This window comes from Balaenoptera acutorostrata, chromosome 9 (genome assembly GCF_949987535.1).
Source record: "Balaenoptera acutorostrata chromosome 9, mBalAcu1.1, whole genome shotgun sequence".
NCBI classification, from domain to species: domain Eukaryota; kingdom Metazoa; phylum Chordata; class Mammalia; order Artiodactyla; family Balaenopteridae; genus Balaenoptera; species Balaenoptera acutorostrata.
This window is the reverse complement of record NC_080072.1, coordinates 77,993,312-78,018,667: the sequence shown is the minus strand read 5'-3', so window position 1 is coordinate 78,018,667 and position 25,356 is coordinate 77,993,312. Positions and strand designations below refer to the sequence as shown.

The 25,356-nt window shown below is 33.8% G+C and overlaps 1 protein-coding gene across 1 annotated transcript in view; it reads right to left on the bottom strand.

Moving 5' to 3' along the window:
• Positions 1-25,356, bottom strand: part of CNTN5 (contactin 5) — a 1,403,535-nt gene that overhangs the window by 1,025,854 nt on the left and 352,325 nt on the right. The window contains exon 2 of the mRNA XM_057553585.1: positions 21,068-21,205. The gene's annotated coding sequence lies outside the window, so the exon portion shown is untranslated. The remainder of the gene's footprint in view (positions 1-21,067; positions 21,206-25,356) is intronic.

The following is a 25,356-nucleotide window of genomic DNA, read 5'->3' as shown; positions in this document are numbered from 1 at the left end:
TACAAAATGGAAATTATGTTCTATGATTATTCTGGAAAGAATTTAATAATTTACATATGCATTGCAGTAAATATATATACTTTGAAATAATAATTTACATATGCATAGCTGCAAATGTATACCATTTACATTGAATAGAACCAAGTTTTGAAAGTCTTTTCTAAGTATATTATTCTTACTTATACTTTATGTGACAGAAAGGCACAGGCTTTAACATCCTCTGGACATAAAGCCAACTCTTGAATTTTTCCCATTTTGGTTGTGTGACTTTGTATACATTCCTTCTCTAAGCCTCAAACTCCTTATTTGTAAAATGGGAGTAATAGCACCTTCATCTTTGGATTGCTTCGAGGTTTATGAATTGAGAACAATGGTTCAATCCACCATAAGAATAAGAGTGTGTGCAATCACGAGTTTTGGCTTGGAAATATTTGTTACCTATGAAATACTCAAGAAGAGAGGTACAGCTCGCAATGTGGTAGTTCAGAGGAAAGGACTAAGGAAAAGACATCATCCGAATAAGTAATTAGGCTCAATTTATACCACTAAAAATATAATAGGCTGTCTACAACAACGTATCTAATTAGTAAGAAAATATTGAGTACTAATATGTGAGAATTAATAACCCCACATTTCTTCTGACTTTTCATGTGATTCCTGGCCAGTGCTTTATTTGAAATATCAAATACTTATGTATGCATGTATGTTTCAAGTGATTTATTCCCCTGCTTTGAAGGAGTCCTAAATTTCCATACTGAGGAATCCAACACTTGGAATTAATATATGATATAGCATTATGAAAGACTCCACATCTACAGGTCCTGACTATATTCCCTGCTACTTTCTGCTACTATGAATTTTTAATTTCTCTTGTCTATCCAATAAGAGGTCCAGAAATATCTTATCTTCTAAGGGTGGTGACTTAAATATGCTATGACCTTGAGTAATAAGCAATTAGCTAGATTTAAAAGAAATCTTGAGACCAGATTTTATTTCTCCTTTAAACAGGCTTTTCTTAATTTTTGAATGCCCCAATAGCTGGGTATCAAGAGTCAATCATTTCACCACTTGTATGTTTATATCACCAAGCACTGCATCTTTCATGTCAGTCTCTCTGCAGTAGATAATGAGCTCTACTTAAGGTCTTTGATCTAAATGTTCTTATTACTCTATAACTATTTTATATTTTTTTGCTGTTATTTGTTTTGTCCCATTAGATGTATTTATCTTCACTTTTATGTTTCAGAATGAAAGGTGAGCTGAAAACCTGCATACCTATTTTTCAAAAGACTGATTTTTTTTTTAATGTAATGGAGATAAACACTAGTATGAAGATTTAGATAAAGATTTGTAAAAAAGTCAAAGAACATTAAATACAATTTTTCTCAAAATAGTTTTATGAGAACCACTTTTGACATCTTTAACGAAGACCTGAAATAATTTGGGGACCGAAATGTTTTTTTCTACTGTTTTGGTTAATGTGGTGGACAAGGTAAAAGGCCATTTTTTCCAAAATATATTTCTTTAAAGGTTTTTATACACTTCCTTTATATTATTTAACAGCAAGGTATATAATTATTATTAGAGAAAGTCCTAGTTTAAATAGTTCTTAGAAAGCATGAGATGGCAAAGCTTCCCTGTGCTATAAATGCTCTGTTGCAAGCTTACTTATGCACTTTGAAGGTGAGGAGATGAGTGTCCTGAATATGCTTAATTACAGAAGAATTATCTTTGAGAAGTCTGCCAAATACATTTATCAGGAATTATCTCTATAAAAGAAGTTTGTTTATATGAAATTGTTGCTTTTGTAGGTCAAAATGTGACCAGTTTTTTAATGAATGACCAATCATTATGGATTTTTCCATTTTAAGAATATAAGATGATTAGAACATGCTATATGAGGTTTTTTTTATTTATACAGTTTAAATTATAGTACAGAGTTTGATATCATGAGACTAGCTAGATGGATGGATGGAAAGAAGGAAGGAAAAGAAAAAGAGACAGATAGAAATAGGGCATTATAATATAAACATTTCAGATTACCTTAAAGTCCTGTGGAAAATGTCTCACTAAAATTTAGAACAGGCATTTGAATCTGCTTTAACTCACAAAATCAAAGAGTTTTAGTTTTGGAAGTGACCTTGGATAACATCATTTTCCAAGTGCAGGATACTTCTTAATGAAGCATTCACTGGCCTCACATACTTATTAAAAATGTCAGAATCTTTTTTATCAAACTGAGCTGAAATATCTTTCTGATTGCTAGAGTCCTAGTCTTTGGAGCAAGGCATATCTGTACTAATTCCTCTTCCACATGACATTCCTTTTAATGAACAGCTGAGAATATGCAAATTGTCTCTAAACTCCTTTTCTTCAGACTGCATATCACCAATTTCTTTCCTCATTTTCCAGGTGATAATGATTCATCACCTCTGCTAACTTTTCACTCAACCACCTCCAGGTTGTTAATGTCTCTCTTCCAGATGGGTTCTGACCAGACCAGAGCAAAGTAACACCAAAGTAGCCTTCATTCTGGATGCTATTTCCTACTATCATTTTTAGTAGCCATTTTTCACTACTATTGAATTATAGCAATCTAATGCTCCCTTTTCATTTCATTTTTATTTTTGTCTTTTTTTTGTACTGTTTTTGTATATCTCTTAGGTTTTTCTTGCTGACAAATGGCCCTTATTGAAGCCATTTTCTATGTAGACTCAGTAAAAGTACTGATATCAAAGCTGGAACAAAAGTATAAAATTGTTTGGTTCTAATTCATTTTATCCAAATATTTATTATATTCCTAAAAGTAAAAGTAAATGATATAACTCATTTAATTTCAGACATTAAAATCTACCAGCTTCTTAAATGACATGAAAAGGACACATTTTGAAGTTTCATAAAAATTAATAATTTTTAAAATGATAACCCTAATTTGTTTTAGATTACAGGTTAAAAACCTTAGTGTTTAACTATGTATCATTATAACATAGATTCAAATCTTCTACCCTCACCTCCTCCCCAACACAGGTGTCTCTGAACATAGTCATAAGAAATAGTTTGTGAAAGTCTGCAAGTCAAATTACACTCACTAGGTAGTAAATTTTTTTAATGTTTTAAAATCCTTTAAGTTTTTCTTTATTAACAACAAGTGGAAGATTTTCTTCTGTTATTTAACATTATTTTTCAATGCCTTTCCTGATGCTAATAAGCATTTTTTAAACATGGAAAATATCAACATAACAAATAATTATCATCACTGGCTTATTTCAACATATGTTAGATAGCCTATTTGTTAAAGCAGTGTGAGGTGTTCTTGAATCAGATTTAAATGATCACTTTTATTATTTGTATAATTTATCACTGCAATCTCCATTATTGTAGTGATTTCTATTGGATGCTAATTGCACCAGGAATTTCTTTACTTCTTTTGTTCTTTCAGAGTAATTTTCTTCAATCATGTGAATCATTCAATTTTTCTTGAATTTCACATATAGGAGACTGGACTCAAGGTATATTTCATGAGGACCTCTATGTCTGGAATTCTGTCTCCTCAATAATACAACAGACAGATTAATTGCCTTCATGACAGAAATGTTCTTATGAGGCTAAGTCTAAAGATTTTAGCTTTACCATCTTTTTTTTCCCCTCATTTTTCACTGTTTGTAGATAAAATACTTCTTTCTTAAAGAGTGCAAAGCATATTACCTATAGGTCATAGCACATCCCACTAAATCCCATGGTTATCCAGTATAGTTTATACATATTCCGATTATTATAATTTTATTACTGTGGAACCTGAGACTATGGGTTTGCTTCATATAATACTGTTTTGAAGTAGCAGAGTTAGGACTTACATTCATGATTTCTTTTATTTATTTATTTTTTTGGGGGGTGAAGTAGAAAAAGATAGCTTTATTGTTTTGCCAGGCAAAGGGAGACACACTGGGCTTCTGCGTCGAAAAACTGTGTGTCTACACTCATGATTTCTGATGGCAAATGTCATATCATTCCAAACTTCCAGACTGCCTCTAATTAATTCATCAAAAAATCAAGCTATAAAACTATAATATAGAAACAATATCAAATTAGATTATAAATTTAAATGATTTGGATTTGCATGCATTTCATCTGAAAGTAAATCCTAGCAGTTTCATTTTGGGAACATAGTATTTTGTTTTGAAATTCATATTTATATCTAAATATTATCAACCAATATTCAACATTTTATGTATCATCAGTGTATTTTAATAAAAATTCTGGGAATTAAATTATTTCAGTTAGCTATGGGTATTTGTTAGAGTAAGAAACATTTCATGCAGAAGCCTAAACTCCTGCTATAAGATGACATTGAATTCTTACTTAATTTACTGTTAGATTTTTATTAATTTACAAAAGGTGTAAGATGCAAATATGATAATAAAGCTTCCTTTTAAATGCTTTATAAGACATTAATTAGTTCAATCACCCAATCAATTAGACATCTTTAATGAATTATTGTTGAACCAGGCAGGTCATATGGGAGCAGGGGGAGACAGAGGAGAAGCAGAAGTAAGCAGAAAAGTTTACTCAATATATTGAAAATTTGGAGCCTGAAAATAAAATTTCTAAGAAAAGGAATGAAATTATATTTTGTAGTTGTTCATATGTTTAATGTATTGATAGATTTATGTAATCGGGGTACCATAGATCTTACAATCAATTATTTAATTTAATTTAATAATTTACTTTTGGACTTCCCTGGTGGCGCAGTGGTTGAGAATCTGCCTGCCAATGCAGGGGACACGGGTTCGAGCCCTGGTCCGGGAAGATCCCACATGCCGCGGAGCAACTAGACCCGTGAGCCAAAACTACTGAGCCTGAGCGTCTGGAGCGTGTGCTCCGCAACAAGAGAGGCCGTGACAGTGAGAGGCCCGCGCACCGCGATGAAGAGTGGCCCCCGCTTGCCGCAGCTGGAGAAAGCCCTTGCACAGAAACGAAGACCCAACACAGCCATAAATAAATAAATAAATAAAATTAAAAAAAAATAATTTACTTTTATAGAATTATTGCTAATATTACTAATATTAATAATTATTGCTGTAGAAAAAAACCCTCTGTACTTGCCCTCTTTGCTTTTTCTTCTCGTTTCCTCTCAAACACACTCAAACCAAATGTTCATTCCCACCATAACTACCACTGCACTGTAAAAGCTCTTGGCAAAGTAACAATGAAATCAAAATAAATAGAAAGTCAATGTTAAGTCCTCATCTCAGGAGATCTATCAATCACAGCTTTTGTCATGGCTGTTCACTTCCTCTTTCTTACAAGCTATCTTTACAAAGCATCTGAATCACCATTCTTCAGTTTTTCCTTCAATTTCTGTAGCTTTTCCTTCTCAGGCTCTTTTGCTAATTCTCCTCATCTCTGAAAGCTATGTTTTAGTCCATATAGTTATTTCTCTCTCTAACTTCTTTTAGATTATTGGCATGAAACACCAGCGCAAACTCCCAATTTTATATCTACAGCCAACTCAGCTTTCTTAAACTCCAAATTCATGTTTCCAACTGCCTATTTTACATCTTCACTTGTATGTCAAATAGGCATCCTAAACTTGTCTGAAAAATAACCTCCTCAATCTCCCCATCCAAAACCTGCCATCTTCTCAATCTTAATAAATAAGAGACTCTATCTTCCTACTTGCCCAGGAACTCCCATCTTCCAGTTACCCAGGCACAAAAGTCTGGTAATATTCTTTATACTTTTCTTCCATGTCATATCTAATCCATCAACAAATGCTTAAAATGTAAATTAAATCATGGCATTCCTCAGTTCAAAGCCCTCCAACATCTGATTCCCATCTCATTGAGCATAAAAGCTAAATTCCTCATAATACCTCACATTAACTTATTTGATTTCTTTGTCCCACCAGCTCTCTGGGTTTCGTTTTTTCCACTCTTAACCACCCAGAACACATGGAACACACCTCTGCCTCAGGGCATGTGTGTCTGTTGTACCTTCTGTCACCAGAAAAGCCACAAGGTTACCACCCTTACTTCCTTCATGTCCCACAGCAAAGGTCTCATCAGCAGGAAATTTTCCCATAATCTCCCAAAAATCAAACAAATAGACAAGCAAACAAAAACACCCAATCCCAACACTCTCTAAACCTTTTAACTCTGATTTGTTTCTTCCCAAATATTCATCACTTCAAAATAGTGTACATTTTTATTTGTACATTCATTCAATGTTTCTCCGTAATGGAAAGTCAATTTCAAAAGACCAGAGGTTTTTTTTTTCCTTCAGATTTTATTCATGAATGTATTTTTTGATCATTCATAATAGCATATCACACATGTCTGTGAATAAATGAAATATTTAAAACTGATAAAATGTTAATAAATATTTTAGAAAATTGTGAAATCAAAGATGTTATAATGATTTTTAAAGATTACTTATACAACACATCTCAACAAAAGCTTATACAATTTACAAAAATGTAAACAAATAATAGGCAAACAAAATAAATAAATGCATATAAAAATGAAGAGGAAATAATAAAAAAACAAAATCCAGCATAGTTCATCGGCTATACTTTGGCTGTCATTTGAAATAAATCTTGTAGCAGCCAAACAGACGGAAATTCTATAGGTGACCTTACTTACAGAATCCATAAGATTAAAATAAACAATTTCCCCCATCCTCACCTAACAATAACAATAGCAATAGAATTAAATTGAAAAAATAAAGTTATTCAGAAGGTGAACAATTGTTCTTGGTCGTAAGAAAAGAGAGACATTCTCCACCTCCACTCTAGCCCAACTCCCTAAGAGAATACTGTCAGAAATGGTAGATGACATGCCTAACTCATTCCTGTAATTTGAATATGACATTCTTATTATGTCCCTCAGTACAAATCAATAGTAAATTCCAAAGGGCAATTCAGTGCAAGCAATTTTATGAAAGAAAAAAAAATAACAACATTCAAGTATACAGCTGTTTGGTCAGGCTCAAGGGAATGATAAATTTTAGAATACGTAGGTCAAACATTTTCAAGTGACTAAAGATATTTTATATGTAATATAGTAGATTTTTTTGTGTTACATCTTTGAGGATGTTTTGTTTAATAACAGTGCAAAATTAACACTGATTTATTATACTAATGCAAGTTGAAGGGACTATTTCCAAAAATAATAGAAAAACATTTCCTATATTACATGAATTTAATTTTCACAAATAAGTTTATGGATTTAATTTAAACTAAAGCATATTATATGGGACATAATGCTCTGAAATATGAATACTATAGTTTAACAATTATTCTAATTTTAATATTATAGTAGTTATTTAAATAGTAATGAAAACACAATTTAGCAGTTTTATTCTTTTTTCTTTTCTTTAATTTTAATTTTTATAGAATGCAGAAATAATTCTTTACATTACACTTCAGATAGTCTTAAAAATTTTCTCACACATCTTCATTTTTATTCTCTGAAAACCCTCAAGCAGAGAAAAATAGATATTTCTGAAAAAGTGTGTGACTTACTATTTTTACCATAATATTTGCAAACTAATTTATATTCTATGTGTATGATATACATTTCTAAAGTCTCTTCTAAGATTATGCTTATCATTATTTCTCACAACGCTAAATATTAGGAAAAAATTGAGTGTACTGCTCCTTCTCAAAACAAATTGCAGAGAAAAATTATCAAAAATTTACACTATAATTTTCCTTCCAACTCCAAAAAGTATTAACAAATGCTCTGAAAGTATCCTCATATAACTTTAAATTTATTCTCCTTAAAGACTAAGTTTAAATACTTTCCAAGTCCACTTAAATTTTAAAGTATATAAAACAAAATTATTTGAATATTTACTTAAAACTTGACTTTACAATTCTTATAAAAATCTGTACCCCAAAAATGTTTTCCTCTTACTACATCATTGTCATATTGCTCTTCTTTTATGCCCAATGTTTATCTAAAGAGTTTAGTTTTTATTCCTAATTATTTAGTTTATAGACATGAATAAAATTGTGAAATATATGGGAAAAACAGTCTTTCTTTCACAATATAGGCCATAGAAGTGGAAATATAAGGCAAATTATAAAATAAATATTAGGTAAGACATTCCACAATAGTTTCTATCCATATGTGTGTGAGGCCATGTCTTTCAAGCAACTCTGAGTGCACCATATATTGGGTTGGCCAAAACGTTCATTCGTTTTTATCTGTAAGATGGCTCTAGTAGCACTTAGTTGTCTTTAACTTCATTCGAAACAATTTTGTTGTATTGTGACACCTGTCATATCAGCGTGCATTTTTTAAAAAAAACTTATCAATATTGGTGAATTTTTGTGTAGCCATTTTAATACTGAAGATGGAAGGAAAAAGCAACATTTTTGGCATATTATGCTGTATTATTTCAAGAAAGGTAAAAATGCAACTGAAATGCAGAAAAAGATTTGTACAGTATATGGAGAAGGTGCTGTGACTGATCGACCGTGTCAAAAGAGGTTTGCGAAGTTTTGTGCTGGAGATTTCTCGTTGGACGATGCTCCACGGTCAGGTAGACCAGTTGAAGTTGATAGCGATCAAATGGAGACATTAATTGAGAACAATCAACGTTATACCACGCAGGAGATAGCCGACATACTCAAAGTATCGAAATCAAACATTAAAAATCATTTGAACCAGCTTGGTTATGTTAATCACGTCGATGTTTGGGTTCCACATAAGTTAAGCGAAAGAAACCTTCTTAACCTTATTTCCGCATGCAATTCTCTACTGAAACGTAATGAAAAAGTTCCATTTTTAAAACAATTGTGATAGGCAATGAAAAGTGGATACTGTACAATAGTGTGGAACAGAAGAGATCATGGGGCAAGCGAAATGAACCACCACCAACCACACCAAAGGCCAGTCTTCATCCAAAGAAAGTAATGTATATATGGTGGGATTGGAAGGGAGTCCTCTATTATGAGCTCCTTCTGGAACACCAAATGATTAATTCCAACAAGTACTGCTCTCAATTAGACCAACTGAAAGCAGCACTCAACAAAAAGCATCCGGAATTAGTCAACAGAAAACACATAATCTTCCATCAGGATAATGCAAGACCACATGTTTCTTTGATGACCAGGCAAAAACTGTTACAGCTTGGCTGGGAAGTTCTGATTCATCTGCCGTATTCACCAGACATTGCATCTTTGGATTTCCATTTATTTAGGTCTTTACAAAATTCTCTTAATGGAAAAAATTTTAATTCCCTCGAAGACTGTAAAAGGCACCTGGAACAGTTCTTTGCTCAAAAAGATAAAAAGTTTTGGGAAGATGGAATTATGAAGTTGCCTGAAAAATGGCAGAAGGTAGTGGAACAAAATGATGAATATGTTGTTCAATACAGTTCTTGGTGAAAATGAAAAATGTGTCTTTTATTTTAACTTTGAAGGAACTTTTTGGCCATCCCAATAATTATACTCAGGTTCTTCATTCAAGATATGGGCACATTACAAAAAAGTGAAATATTCTTTTAAACAACTCACTTTGATTATTTTGCATCTAATAGATAATTTGATATTTTAGACTAAATTGCCCTAGTGTTTGATGTGCTAGATACAATAATTCTGTTCATGTTTGTTGAGTTTATTAGTGTGTGCAGACACACCCCTCCAATAAATTGAAGGATAGAATCAGTATAAAACAAGTTACGTTTAGCCCAAGACTAAGGTTAGGACAAAAAAGGCTCAAATACTCCCTTAAGAAATTTATTTGTATAATTTAGTGTATTTTCAGAGAATGTGACTATATTGTAACTATACCTCAGTAGCAGATGCTGTTAGTGTCTCAATTCATAATCCCTCGATTCACCTACAGCCACAGAAGAGTGTTCCTGTCCCTCTTCAAGGGTCAACAATGCATCATTGTTTCTCTGTCTCGAGGTTTTCTCTAGCACTGTGGAAACATTTTCAGCCAAAGCAGGACAGCTCAAAATGGCCCCCATATTTAAAGTTCCCAAAGTCAACCCTCACCAAATTAGAACAATGAGGGACACATTTAACCCAGTTTCCTATCTCTTGTAAAACAATTATGAGGCGTGTTTACTGTGAACCCCCAGAGGGAAGTTGGTGCAGGATGGAGTTCCAACTACTTACACTTGTTGACCTGCTCATTACTGTCCTCTTTCTGAACTTTTCTCTCTTCTATGTCTTGCTTTCCCCACTCTCACTTGTGCTTACTGGGATCAACTTCCAGTAAATAAAGTATCAACATCAAAATCCTTTTATCAGGGTATGCTTTGGGTAACCCAAACTAAGATGATATCCAAAAAGTTATCTGGAAATTTTATCCTAATTTTAAAAAAAATAAATTTATTTATTTATTTATTTATTTTTGGCTGTGTTGGGTTTTCGTTGCTGTGCACGGGCTTCCTCTAGTTGCAGCGAGTGGGGCTACTCTTCATTGCGGTGCACGGACTTCTCATTGTGGTGGTTTCTCTTGTTGCAGAGAACGGGCTCAAGGTGCACAGGCTTCAGTAGTTGTGGCATGCATGCTCAGTAGTTGTGGCTCATGGGCTCTAGAGTGAAGGCTCAGTAGTTGTGGTGCATGGGCTTAGCTGCTCTGTAGCACGTGGGATCTTCCCAGACAAGGGATCAAACTCGTGTCCCCTGCATTGGAGGGCAGATTCTTAACCACTGCTCCACCAGTGAAGTCTATCCTAAAATTATCTAGAATTTTTAGCATGGGCACCATACAGGTAACATGGCCCCAAAGAACTTGTGTTTTGATAGGTAGGATTAAGAGACTGAAGACTGTAGAGTTTTCCCAGTGCAGCAGAAGAGAGCTGTGCTAAAAACTGAGATTCTAGAACCAGATTGCCTACGTTTGAAACACCCTCAACTGCTTGTTCCTTGATCTCTTACTGCTTTGGTTTAACCTAAGGATATTAATAATCTTGAATTAGAAAGTTGTTATGAAGATCAATCATAGAAGAGCTTCTGATATTTAGTAAGGGAAAAATGAATTTTAGCTATTACTACTATTACAGGTTGTACTAATTTGGCGTAAAAGTAGTCATTGAAACAGCTCTAGCTCAGTTGAATATGATTTCCAAAGGAAATATTTCTCAGAAATGCAATGACTATCCATTATTGATTTACATTTGTCTTTGCTAATATTTAGATTGATGAACAGAAAGGCACCCAACATCTACTCAAATCAGGAATACAGAAATAATGTCTATTAGAACTATATTTAATAAACCATTAAAAAGAAAATAATCCTATTTACATAAACATTTAAATTCAAAGATAATATTGGCAAGACTAAGTAGGACAACACAGGCAAACAGATGAATAATTTTTCAATCAAAAGGGTAGTTTCACATTGACACTTCATAATTCACTGTGTTAGAACTGTTGGCATTTTTGGAGGAATTTAGCATTTTGTGTTCTGATCCTTAAATTTAGGCCACCTTTCTACTTTTGAACAAGTTAAATAAATATATATTGTATTGCTGTGATAGTTGTCTCATCTGGCAACTTTTGTTTCCAGGATTCTAGAGTTCTATTATTTATCTAAATGTCCTTAAGCTCCTTCTTCTGTTCTGTCTTCTTTCCTGATTTTTAGCCATAGTTTGATTAATCATTGTGTGACTCCAAGAGCCAGAACTGGGAAACAGAGTTGAAGCAAGCACTGTTTGGTCCTGGTGTAAGTATATAGGGTGTGGATAAGTCTACTGTAGCCAAAAATGGCATTGACAGTAGTCCAGATCTGTGCCATGGGCTTTGGTTTGGTGGTGTTGGTTCTACACAGGTGCTTTACACTTTCAGTTGGGACGTGCTGACCCTTCTTCAAGCTACACAGATGACTTTCACTAAAAGCTCTCCCATTCACAAGCATATAACCATGATTTTCTTTGGCTTCTTTAGAAGAAAAATAATCAGTATCCAGAAGCTTCGAATAAGTAGTTAAAGAATTTGTAAGATTCTAGTTGGCAGTGGAATGAGTTTCCTAGAAGGTAAGAAACTGGTTCAGGAAATAGCTTTTAAATATTTTCTTTATGTTTTCTTGAAAGGGAATATATCTAATAGATTTATGATAAAAGTTATGCAGTAGATAGGTGGTGAAAAATGAGTACATTCAATTCTTAGAAAACTTGTGATTGCCTTAATCAGTAATTACATGATGCTGTTGAAATTCCTTAGACCAGCCCTATTTGATGTAAATTTAAGAGCCACAAATGCAAGCCAAATATGTAATTTTAAAGGAAAAAGAAATGGGTAAAATTAATATATTTTGTTTTGTTCAAATATTTTTGTTAACCTAATATATCTAAAATACCACAACATGCAATCAAAATATTTTTTGTAGAATCAAAATAAAATTATTAATAAAATACTTTATTTTTGTTTTTTCGTACTGAGTCTTGGACATTTATGTTGTATTTTATTTTCACAACACATTTCAATTTAAACTAGCTACGTTTCAAGTGCTGAATAGCCACATGTGGCTAGTTTTACTGTATAGCACAACCGTGGCTCAGCCCAATATTTTCTTTATAGTATTCTCTTAGATATTTGCTACTTTATGAAATACTCAGTTGCTTTGCATGTAGAATTCTTTACTGTTTCTTCTGGCTAACACAGTGAGGATATCAACTCTCAATTCACAGAATGGTCCTCTATCTATTTCTAGAGGCCCGGCTATCTTCTTGCATTCTTTTTTTAATCCATTAGAATTATAAAAGAATTATAGTATTAGAATTATCATAATAGCTGTTAGAATTGCTTTTAAAGATGCTTACATGTTTGTGAGTGAAAGTCTGAGAACTTCAAAGAGTAAAGGACATATCTTTTATCACTCAAGCTTGCCTATACTGACTTTTTAAAAATTTATTTCCCAGATCGTGATAGCATTCTCAATAGTACATACTTTCCAATAAAGACATACTACACCAATGCACATGACGTGTGTGTGTGTGTGTGTGTGTGTGTGTGTGTGTGTGTGTGTTGAGAGGGAGAGTGTGCACAAAATTGATGAATTGATGATCGCTGTTTTTTTACCCATAGCTTTGGGAGTACAGTGTTTTTTTTAATCTTCTACCTAAACAGGTCATCATGTGGATAATAATGTGACAATCTGTTATCATTACCTCTGTTGGACTGTTCTGAAGACACTAGAGAGGATTAAATGACGTGGAAAAGTCAGTCTATGGAAAAGTCTATTGTACTCATCTCTGTTATTTCCACTGCTACACATCACTGAAATCTTAGAACAATATGATTTGCTGTAGTGACATATAAACACAAAGGTCATTTTTCACCTTTTTCTTTATCCCAAATAAATCTCAGAGGTCCTTTAATACTTTCCATTCCACATGCTAGCTTAATATCAAATATTTTGAATTTTAAAATATTATTAAAATTTATATTTATATAAATATAAATATAAATAAAATATAAAATATAATATATATATAAATAAATAAATATAAATAAATATATATTTATAATAATGAAATGTTTTATTATTTCAAGAATTTACCGATTTGAGAAGCACACAGGTAGTATGAAGTACTTAGTATAATATATTGTCCTTGATTAAGTCTATGAGGTGGTGGGCAAGCTAAGTCTTGGAGATTTCCAACATTCCATAAAGCAGAGAGAAGGAATGAGTATTTAAAAGTAAGTACTATAAGCAATCCTAAATCTTAAGCTTCTTCATTTTCCTGAAACCTACCTACTTCATCTTAAGTATAAGCATGGCCCCCCAAATCACCTAAATCATGTGTGATCAAAAACTTTTTACTGAAAGTATTCTATTTCTTTTTTTCCTGTCTTCAACATGTCAGAGGCAAATTAGGTAAGAAAAAAAGGTTTGAAAAGTAAATATGATAGTATTAAAGAAAAATCATATATATGTATACATATGTATATATATACATATGTATATATATATATAATTTTTTTTTACAATGAGATTTGCAATCATGCTCATAGAATAGAATTGACAAAGCACAGAATCTGGTGCCACTATGTGCAATTTACAAGCTACAAGAAAAGTTTTATAGACAATTTATTATATCTTTTATATATGAACTAATCACTACAAAGCTTATAGAGATACCAGTTTCTAAGTTAGAACACAAGAAAATGTAGATAGTTTATTTTCAAGGGAAAAGAGATGCTTTTGTGCAAAGTTTATCATTCTTGAAATAACATACCAGTTTTTGAAACTCAACCATTGCCTCAAAGTTTTCTAAGGCAGAATACTGTTGCTTGGAAATCATTTACAGTGTAATCTTTATTGCTAGTAGTCTAATTACTTAACTTACCATACATTAGTGATAGGGATTTTAGACTTCCTTAATTTGACATGCTAGCCCTGAGAATGGTAGATCGTCATTTGGAGAAAACTTAACATCTGTAAAGGCATGATTGTCAACCCAGCTTATTTACATTTGAACTCTTTCTCTTACTCACAATCCCATAGAAAAAAAGGGGAAAACTTAAATCTGGAAGATTAATTTGTAAATGAAATTAATTTTTCTGTCTAATATAAAAATCTGTCTTTTTACTGATGAATATCAGCTATATAAATCATTCCTTATGTTTTTTGTCCAATTATTAAGAATGCATTATGTGTAAAGCTCTATGGATGGTACAGATTAGTATAAAATTAAAGTGCTTAGCTTTATAAAATATTGTATAGAAAATAAAAGCAGATGAACAAATAATTGATGAAGTCAGTCAGTATGTGGCATATTTCTTATTTAATGCAAAAAGAGTCTGACGCATATTGTGGAAACAGTTGCATCTTGAACTGTTGAAACAGTTAATCTTGAACATGAAAAGAGGGAAAACTGGGGGTATAGAGTATGCCAGATAGGGTTAATAATAAAAACAGTGGAATTGGAGAAGGGCAGTGAAATGCATGTTTAGGAATAATAAGTATCTAGAACGAGTGGAAAATAAATTTCTTTGTGAATAATAGTTGTATTAGTTAACCATTGTTGCACAACAAACCATTCCAAAATTCAATGTTTTAAAATAACAATCATTTATTATCACTTACTTATCTTGAGTGGCTGAGGGTCAGCTGATTACAGCTAGGCTTAGCTGGGATGGTTCTCCTGGGGTGGCACTACTCCACTGTCTTTTTTTTTCCTTATTCTCATGATGTTGAGAAAAGAACAACAGGGTTTGTGGAAATATACAATGTATCTGAAGGTCCAAACTCAGGGCTGATATACTATTACTTTTGCCTCATTCTATTGGCCAAAGAAAGTCACACATGGCTAAGTCGAAAGTCAAAGGACAGGGTTTTGTATATATCTGTTATATGTGTGTTGTCTACTTTTTGTTTGTTTGTTTACCTTTAGACATTTTCTTTACCTGCCAAGGCCAGGTAAAAAAATAAAACTCATGGTATTTCAAGCAGAAAGGAATTTAAATATTAGGTGCTTATAAACTGTTAAAAAGGCTGAAGGAACAACTGTCAGAAAGCACTGCTAAATCTTCAATTAACCACTAGCTTTCAAACAGTAAGAACTTGCAAAAACTATACATAACTGCCAGCAATGATAATAGCTTCCAGCACTGAGACATAAGATACTAAGAAAAGCATTTGGGGTCACTAGAACTGGAAGGACCATGGTAAGACTTCTACTTCTCTTATAACTTCCATATCTCATGTTTCCTGTTGAGTGGCACCTAATCCTGAGTCTTGCTGGCAGGTCTTCTGAGAAGTGCAGTTATTAGGCCCCCAGGCCCTCTAATGTACTGAAGAGGAAAAGAATGAGGAAATAATGCTATGTGCCAGAACAAAATCCATCAGAGTATTATATAATCATTGTTTCGATTATGAATGGGAGCATTTGTTTTCTATCCCATTTTCTAATAACTTATGACAGATGAATCACTTTTCTATGTTTATTTTATATCCCACAACAGCCCCAGGATGCAAATATTATTAACGTTTTGAAAAAGGGTCATATCTATTTTTCTTTCTGCTCTTCCCCCCTTCCTCCCTCCCTACATCTCTCTCTCTTTCTTTACTTTTCTTTTATCCTTTCTTTCCTTCCTCTCTTCCTTCTTTTCTTTCTTCCTTTCTCTTTCTTTCTTCCTGCCTTCTTTTGCTTCCCTTCTTTCCTTCTTACCACTTCCCTACCTTCTCTACCTCCCACCCTTCCTCCTCTCCTTCATTCCTCCTTCCCACCCTCTCTCCCTTCCTTCCTTCCTTTTAAAAATCTCATCAGACTCTCAGTATTGTTCTACTCAGTGGTAAAATAGTGTGGTATTCATTCTATCACAATAGCAATCATAATAAACACCTTCCAGACACCAAAGTCCATATGTGTGTATGTGTGTGTATGGATACATGATAGATAGGTAGGTAAATAGATAATAGATAGACAGACTTGCTTAATTTCAACTTCTCATACCCTTGTAAAATGAGATATCAATTTTTTTTTAAAGCTGAAGGAAACTTAAGGTTCATAACAATTAAGCCCAAGTTTCTACAGGGAGCAAATTTACAGCAGAGATTCAATCCTGGCTCATCCTTATTCCAAAGCCTGTAATCTTTCCATTTGTCAAAATCACATCAATACACTCAGCAAATATGACAGATTTTAGGGAAAAAAAGTCTGTATCTTATTAATCATTAGTCTGTCTAGGACTTACTAAGTAAACTAAGCTTAGTACAGAAAGAGTAACTAAATTTCAGACATCTACTGGTAGAGATAGAGCCCCTCATATATTTTGTAGGATAGTCTCGAGCCATTCAGGTAGCTGAGTATTCAAGCTAAGGGTTTCCATTGCTTGTATATAAGCAGGATTAAACAGAAACTTTCTTGTATATTTGAAAACTGCCTCAGAAAAATCATTTTGGTTTTTATTTTTCACACTCAGTCTTCCCTGGCATCTAAATAAAGGTATAGTAAAACATGACACTAAATGCCTAAATGCCACTATTTCCTCTGTCTCTGTGAATTCTTTTCACAATAGAAATATTCAATAAACATTACTATTTACTGGTCAAGTATCATGTATGATGTATTTTGCATACATTCACATTACATGAAGTGTTTGAATGTTTACAGTTTGTGAATGCTAGCAAAAGTCTATGTAATATAAAACCTAGGCACTCCTTCATATTATCACACTGAAACTTAGTACTGTTTTTTCCCCTCTTTGCTTTGGGCAAACTTAGTTTTCTTCATATTCTTAGGAACTCCAACTTGAGAAATATTAATTCACCAACATATCTTCTCTGAACAAAATGATATTGAAGATAATACCTTGGTAGCCAACTTAAACCACCTCCTCCCACCTCTACAGCTGGCAGACAGAGGTAAATGCTAACTAAGAAATTCATACAACTTCAAATTATAAAATATTTTATACAAACTGATAAATTATTTGTCATCCTGTTTTGGTTCACATATCCAGGGATTTTTGTATACTTTATATAACAAATTTTCCTATAAAATATTTGAAAATAGTGTCTTCCAAAAGACAAAAACCTACAAATATAGTTAAAATTAAAAAACTAATTTTTACAAGTAGCAAACTACTGATCTTTATAACAAACATCTTAGAATGAATTAAGATTTTATTATTGAATAACAATTTTGGAGGGATCTCTTCCGTCTTCCTTCCTGACAATTAGGAATTGTACTTTCCCATTGATTTGAACACACTACCCTTGAAAGACTATTGTGGACACTCCAATTGTTAGAAAGTTCTAATATTCAGTCAAAACTATCTTCATGGAACTTCCCCATTATTTTAAGTTGTGAATTCTGGATACCACACTGTAAACATTATAACAATTAGCAGTGCTGTTAACATAAACAGAACATATGTAGCAACTAAAGTATGTGAAAAGGGGACTTCCCTGATCATCCAGTAGTTAAGAATCCGCCTTCCAATGCAGGGAACACAGGTTTGATCCCTGGTCAGGGAACTAAGATCCCACATGTGGCAGGGCAACTAAGCCTGCACACTGCAACTACTGAGCCCATGTACTCTAGACCCTGCATGCTCCAGAGTGTGCACACCACAACTAGAGAGCCTGTGTGCCACAACTACTGAGCTCATGTGCTCTGGAGCCCATGCCACAATTAGAGAGAAGGCTGCATGCCACAACAAAGAGCCCATGCACTGCAACAAAAGATCCTGCATGCCACAACTAAGACCCGATGCAGACAAATAAATAAATAAATAATAAATTAATTAAAAAAAAAAGAAAAAATGCACAACTTAAAGGTTGAGGATTATTTTTAAAAAATAAATAAAAGATAAAGTATGTGAAAAGGATTTTTTTCTTTCAAATTTTTATGCAATTTTCAAGAACATTAAGGATGAAAAATTAAATTTCTCATTTTTTAAAATGAGAGAGCATCCCACTCTATTTTCATCAGCTGTCATACTCTTTATTTATATGCATTGATACTAGGAATTAGAGTTTTTTCATTAAGTGATAAGAATTCTGCCAATTCTGAATATCTATAAACTCAGAGCCACACAGGCTCTTCTCTAATGGAATGAAGCTCTTTCTCGTGGAACTGAGCCAAAGTCTATTAAATAGCATTGTGTAAGTTATTGAGTGAAATGTTTCATTGTCAGAGGCTGAACTCAGGACCCCTTTAATATATGTTACTGCTTATTATGGCAGGAATTTAGCTGATTGTGTCAAGATGAAACTGTCAGTGCCTTCCCTGAATGTTTCTAGTAGCTGTAGTGACAGATTAGGTACAAGTACATGAATGAAATGGGGCTTTATTTAAAGTGACACTGTGAATTCACTCTCAGCAGATTCATCAATTCTAATTCACTTATGTCTTTTTGGAGTGCTCAGTCTGTCTCATCTGTTTCAACTGCTTCCTATTCTACCAATATGCTTTTCAATTAGCCAGGCAGAATAATAGCATGAGTGACATAACAAGAGTGAGCTATGCTCTGCCAAACCCGTGTCCATAGGTTCTCTGTACAGTAAAATACGTTCCCCATCCTCAACGTGAAACCTAGATTTATTAATAGGTTGCCAAAATCCTCTTCTCAAAAATTAATTAGAGTTCTGTTGAACTACTTGAATTTAACACAATTCAGCTGGTAATTGATAAAATGCACCAGTTCACAGGTGGCAAAGGCATTTACTCCATTCTATTTCCATCTGCTGATATGTCTACCATAAATTTAAATTGCATATCCATCATGCCACAGGAAGTGAGAATTAGATTCAAAATCCTCTTACCCACAGCTGATATGCTGTGTTCAGTTGTCTTTCTTTAAAAATGTCACAAGCACCATAAATAGTTTCTAACATTGCAAAATTCAATTAAGGTGTCTGCATATAATTTATCTCTGGTATTCACAGATATTAGAGAAGCAGCAAGTTAATATAGAGTTTGATTTGTTAAGATGCTCCAGTGATTAAGAGTTGAAAACAAAATGCTTTGTATACAGGAAATAATACCTTCCAAATGTGTGTGCATCTTTTGTACAAATTGTTATTTTTATTTTATTTTGTATATGTAACCTATTCTCAGATCATTCTTGTTGTAACAAGCAGAAATATGATGGCAAAATTTGGCTGAAAAATCTGTTCAATATTAGACTATAGCAATGGACTAATTCATGCGGAACTCACTCTTTTTCCATGGCTTGGGGTTTCACTATCAGAGACTTTCAATCTACTTCCTTATCTTTTCTCTCCCCTTATTTCCGAGACTTTGAGAAAATGAAAATTCATGGTTATTTTTCTCCAAAAAATTAATGTAAAGATACCTGGTGTAGTTAGGACCTTCAATAAAAATGAAAAACTGGTATGACTTAATGGAATGAATGAAAGGCACTTGAAATGTAAAATTTTCTGTAGTGATATCCCAGAACAGGAGTGTGACTAGTAGTAAGTAAAATTGCATGTCAAACTCTTGACTCTTAACACTCGCCCACAGAACTGTTCTCAAATTCAGATTTAGTCACTTTCCTTCTTTACTCTAATTTTCAAGCCTGAAGAAACTGAAATCATAGAATAGGCTTAGGAAAATACTTTCCAATATTTTGAATCAATTAACTTGAATTAACCTGACAAATTAAACGATAGATCTATCACAGCCTTGAAATTGGGTATGATACTGTTGGTATTTTATAAATAATTAGAAAACAAAGATAAATAATTCTATATCCCAAATGGATTGACCTCCTTGGCTGATTATATAAAAATACATCATATGTATTGTAGTTAAGTAGCACAAAGTAGATTAAATTGAAATAATTGAATTAATAAATTGAATTAAATTGAATTAATAAATTGAATTAAATTGAATTAATAAAGTGAAATAATTTAAATAAATTGAATTGTTCATGCCCACTTAGTTGTGAATATTAAACATGTTTCTAATACTGTATTCTAAAACATTTTAATGTATTCATTTTATATGACTATTATTAATTATACAATGATCATTTTTATTCAAAATAGATCTAATTAATATTTAATGATTTTGGTTGTTGTTTGAGTATACAGGAATGCAGAGTTGCTGAGAAAATAGCATACAAGTCACTTTCATCTGGGAGATCTCCTATTAATGTGGGGATGATTCAACCTCTTTCTGTGCAAGACTTCCTGCCTATATAACCTAAGCACTGCCTTCAAACTCAAGCTGTCAAAAAAAGCCATGAAATCCATCCACTAGCAGATTATATGTTGGTTGAGGAAGATACGAAACAAGAGGCAATATGAGAATACTGTTTCTCTTATAGCTTTCAGCAATTTAACACAATCTCTATGTACTTGCCATGCTCATATCAAACTAAAAATTTTAATAAAGACAAATTTTTTTACTATTTTCACTTTAATATTATTACTAGAATATTTGTAGAGTGTTTGTGTTTACTAACACAATTAAGGTTTTTTCAATTTAAAATAAAGCACTTATTTAGAGTAAACAAAATATTTGATCTTTAACATATTGAGCTGTTGTTAAGGAGTTCCATAAATGGCACACACAGGCTTTATTTTTCTTTTCCCTTCAACATTCTTTTCGTTTCAAAGGTATATTAATAAAAGATGAACTGTACCTTCTGTCTGAAAACAGGGCCCAGATTATAAACTTCAAAAAGGAACTGGTTCTGTAAAGATATCCTTTTGCCGTAGTCATGCAAAATTGATGCTTAGTAGATCTTGAATGACACTAAATAGCAATCCTTTAAGGTCACCTGTTAAGAAAATACATCTGCTATTATGGTTACAAATAATTTTTCTTTCAAGTTTCCATTGTTTGAACTAAATCCAATTTTCTTATTAAATATCTTATGTAATTGCTTTATTTAGTTATATGGAAAATTACTATGATATTTACCAATATCAACATGTATTTATAATACTTCTAATTAAATATATTTAGAGTTGTTACGTTATCAGATTTAATTTTTCCTTTGTAATTTATATTTGCTAATAAACACAAAAGCATATCACAAGCTAAATTTTCATGGATTTCAAAAGCTTAAAACATTTAACACATCATTCAGACAGAAAATAATAAGGAAGAATTGAATTTAAACTGTATGTAAGACCTGATGGACTTACAGATATTTACAGAACATTTCATCCAACAGCAGCAGAATACACTTTTTTCTCATTAACACATGGAACACAAGTATTTATCATAAATTGTTGTTGAATTTGTCAAATGCTTTTTTCTTCATTTATTCAGATGCTTATATGATTTTTTTTTTTTTTTGCTTATATGATTTTTATTCTTTATTTTGTTAATGTTGTTCAACATCTGAAAATCAATCAATGTGATACACCACATCTCTTTATGATAAACACTCTCAACAAACTGGGCATAGAGGGAATGTATATCAACATAATGAAAGTCATACATGACACACCCACAGCTAACATTATACTAAACAATGAAAAGATGAAACCTTTCCCTCTAAGATAAGGAATAAGACAAGGATGCCCATTCTTACCACATTTATTCAACATAGTACTGGAAGTTCTAGCCTGAGTCATTAGGCAAAGAAAAAAGAAATAAAACGTATCTAAATCAAAAAGGAAGAAGTAAAAACATCTCTATTTGCAGATGACATGATATTATACATAGAAAAACCTAAAGACTCAAAAAAGAAAATTAGAACTAATGAACAAATTCAGTAAATTTGAAGGATACAAAATCAAAATGCAAACATCATTTGTATTTCTATACACTAGTAACAAACTATCAAAAGAGAAATTTAAAAAATAATTTGCTTAAATTGCATCAAAAATAATAAAGTACATAGGAATAAATTTAACCAAGGTGGTAAATGACCTGTATACTGAAAACTATAAAATACTGATGGAAGAAACTGAAGAAGATACAAAATAAGGAAAGATATTCTGTGCTGATGCATTGGAAAAATTGATATAGTTAAAATGTCCATATTGCTCAAAGGGATCTAAAAATTCAGTGTAATCCCTATCAAAATTCCAGTGGCATTTTTCACAGAAATAGAAAAACCATCTTAAAATTTGTATAGAACCACAAAAACCCTGAATAGCCAAAGCAATCTTGAAAAGGAAGAATGAAATTGGAGGCCTCCCACTTACTGATTTCACACTATATTACAAAGCTATAGTAATCAACACAGTATAGTACTGGCATAAACACAGACACACAGATCCATGGAACAGAATAGATAGCTCAAAAATAAACCCATGTACATATGGTCAATTAATTTATGACAAAGGAGCCAAGAATATGTATATGGGGAAAAGACAATTTCTTTAATAAATGGTATTGGGAAAAGTGGACAACCACATGTAAAAGAATGAAACTATACCCCTGTCTCACACCATACACAAAAATCAACTCAAAGTGGATTGAATACATCAATATAAGACCTGAAACCACAAAGCTACTAGAAAAAAACACATGGGGTAAGCCCCTTGGCACTGATCTTGGCAATTATTTTTTGGATTTGACACCAAAAGCGAAGATAACAGAAGCAAAAATAAATAAATGGAATTATACCAAACTAAAAAGCTTCTGCACAGCAAAGGAAATAATCAACAAAATGAAAAAGCATCATATGGAATGGGAGAAAATATTTGCAAATCATTTGTCTGATAAGGAGTTAATGTCCAAAATATACAAGGAACTCATACAAATCAACAGCAAAACCAAATAAACAAACAAAAAACAAAAATAGAGAATCCAGAGGAGGACCATCAAGATGGCGGAGTAAGACGTAGAGATCACCTTCCTCCCCACAAATACATCAAAAATACATCTACATGTGGAACGCTGCTACAGAGCACCTACTGAATGCTGGCAGAAGACCTCAGACTACCCAAAAGGCAAGAAACTCCCCACATACCTGGGTAGGGTGAAAGAAAAAAAGAAAAAACAGAGACAAAAGAATAGGGAGGGGACCTGCACCTCAGGGAGGGAGCTTGAAGGAGGAAGTTTCCACACACTAGGAAACCCCTTCACTGGCAGAGACAGGGGTAGGTGGGGGGAAGCGTCAGAGCCACAGAGGAGAGCACAGCAACAGGTGCAGAGGGCAAAGCAGAGAGATTCCCATACAGAGGATTGGTGCTGACTAGCACTCACCAGCCTGAAAGCCTTGTCTGCTCACACACCGGGGCGGGTAGGGGCTGGGAGCTGAGGCTAGGATTTAGAGGTCAGATCCCAGGGAGAGGACTGGAGTTGGCTGTGTGAACACAGCCTGAAGGGGGCTAGTGTGCCACAGCTAAACGGTGGGAGTCCAGGGAAAAGTCTGGAACTGCCTAAAAGTCAAGAGACCATTGTTTTGGGGTGCACAAAGAGAGGAGATTCAGACAACCGCCTAAACAAGCTCCAGAGATGTGCGTGAGCCACAGCTATCACTGCAGAACAGAGATGGGAATGAAATGCTAATGCTGCTGCTGCAGCCACCAAGAATCATGGGTGCAAGCACAGGTTACTATCCAAACATCCCCTCCAGGTAGTCTCTGCAGTCCACCACTGCCAGGGTCCCGTGATCCAGGGACAACTTCCTCAGAAGAACACACAGCATGCCTCAGGCTGTTGCAACGTCATGCTGGCCACTGCCACCGCAGGCTCGCCCCGCATTCCATACCCCTCCCTCCCTCCGGCCAGAATGAGCCAGATCCCCCTAATCCTTTAACCCCCTCCTTTAACCTCCTCCTGTCTGGGTGAAGAACAGATGTCAGAGGGTGACCTACATGCAGAGGCAGGGCCAAATCCAAAGCTGAACCTCAGGAGCTGTGCAAACAAAGAAGAGAAAGGGAAATTTCTCCCAGCAGCCTCAGGAGCAGTGGATTAAATCTGCACAATCAACTTCATGTACCCTGCATCTGTGGAATACCTGAATAGACAACCAATCACCCCAAAACTGAGGTGGTAGACTTTGGGAGCAACTGTAGACTGGGGATTTGCTGTATGCGACTGACCAGTTTCTGATTTTTATGCTTATCTTAGTTTAGTTTTTAGTACTTATTGTCACTGGTGGATTTGTTTATTGGTTTGGCTGCTCTCTTCTTTTCTTTTTTCTATTACTTAAAAACATTTTTTTATTTCCATAATTTGAGAAAAAAATTTATTTCAATAACTTTACTTACTTTTTTTCTTTTTCTCCCTTTTTTTTCCCTTTTCTTCTGAGCCGTGTGGCTGACAGGGTCTTGGTGCTCCAGCCGGCTGTCAGGCCTGAGCCTCTGAGGTGGGAGAGCTGAGTTCAAGACATTGGACCACAAGACCTTCCAGCCCCATATAATATCAATTGGCTAGAACTCTCCAAGAAATCTCCATCTCAACACTAAGACCCAGCTCCATGCAATGACCAGTAAGCTCCAGTGCTGAATACCCCATGCCAAACAAGTAGCAAGACAGGAACACAACCCCACCCATTAGCAGACAGGCTGCCTAAAATCGTAATAAGTTCACAGACACCTGAAAACACACCACTGGATGCGGTCCTGCCCATAAGAAAGACAAGATCCAGCCTCATCCACCAGAACACAGGCACCAGTCACCTCCACCAGGAAGCCTACACAACCCACTGAACCAACCTTACCCACTGGGGGTAGATATCAAAAACAATGGGAACTAGGAACTTGCAGCCAGTGAAAAAGGAGACCACAAACACAGTAAGTTAAGCAAAATGAGAAGACAAAGAAATACGCAGCAGATGAAGGAGTAAGGTAAAAACCCACCAGACCAGTATCGTTTTCCAACCACAATGCTATGAGACTAGATACAATTACAGGAAAAAATACTGTAAAAAATACAAACAAACGGAGGCTAAACAATACACTACTAAATAACCAAGAAATCACTGAAGAAATCAAAGAGGAAATCAAAAAATACCTAGAAACA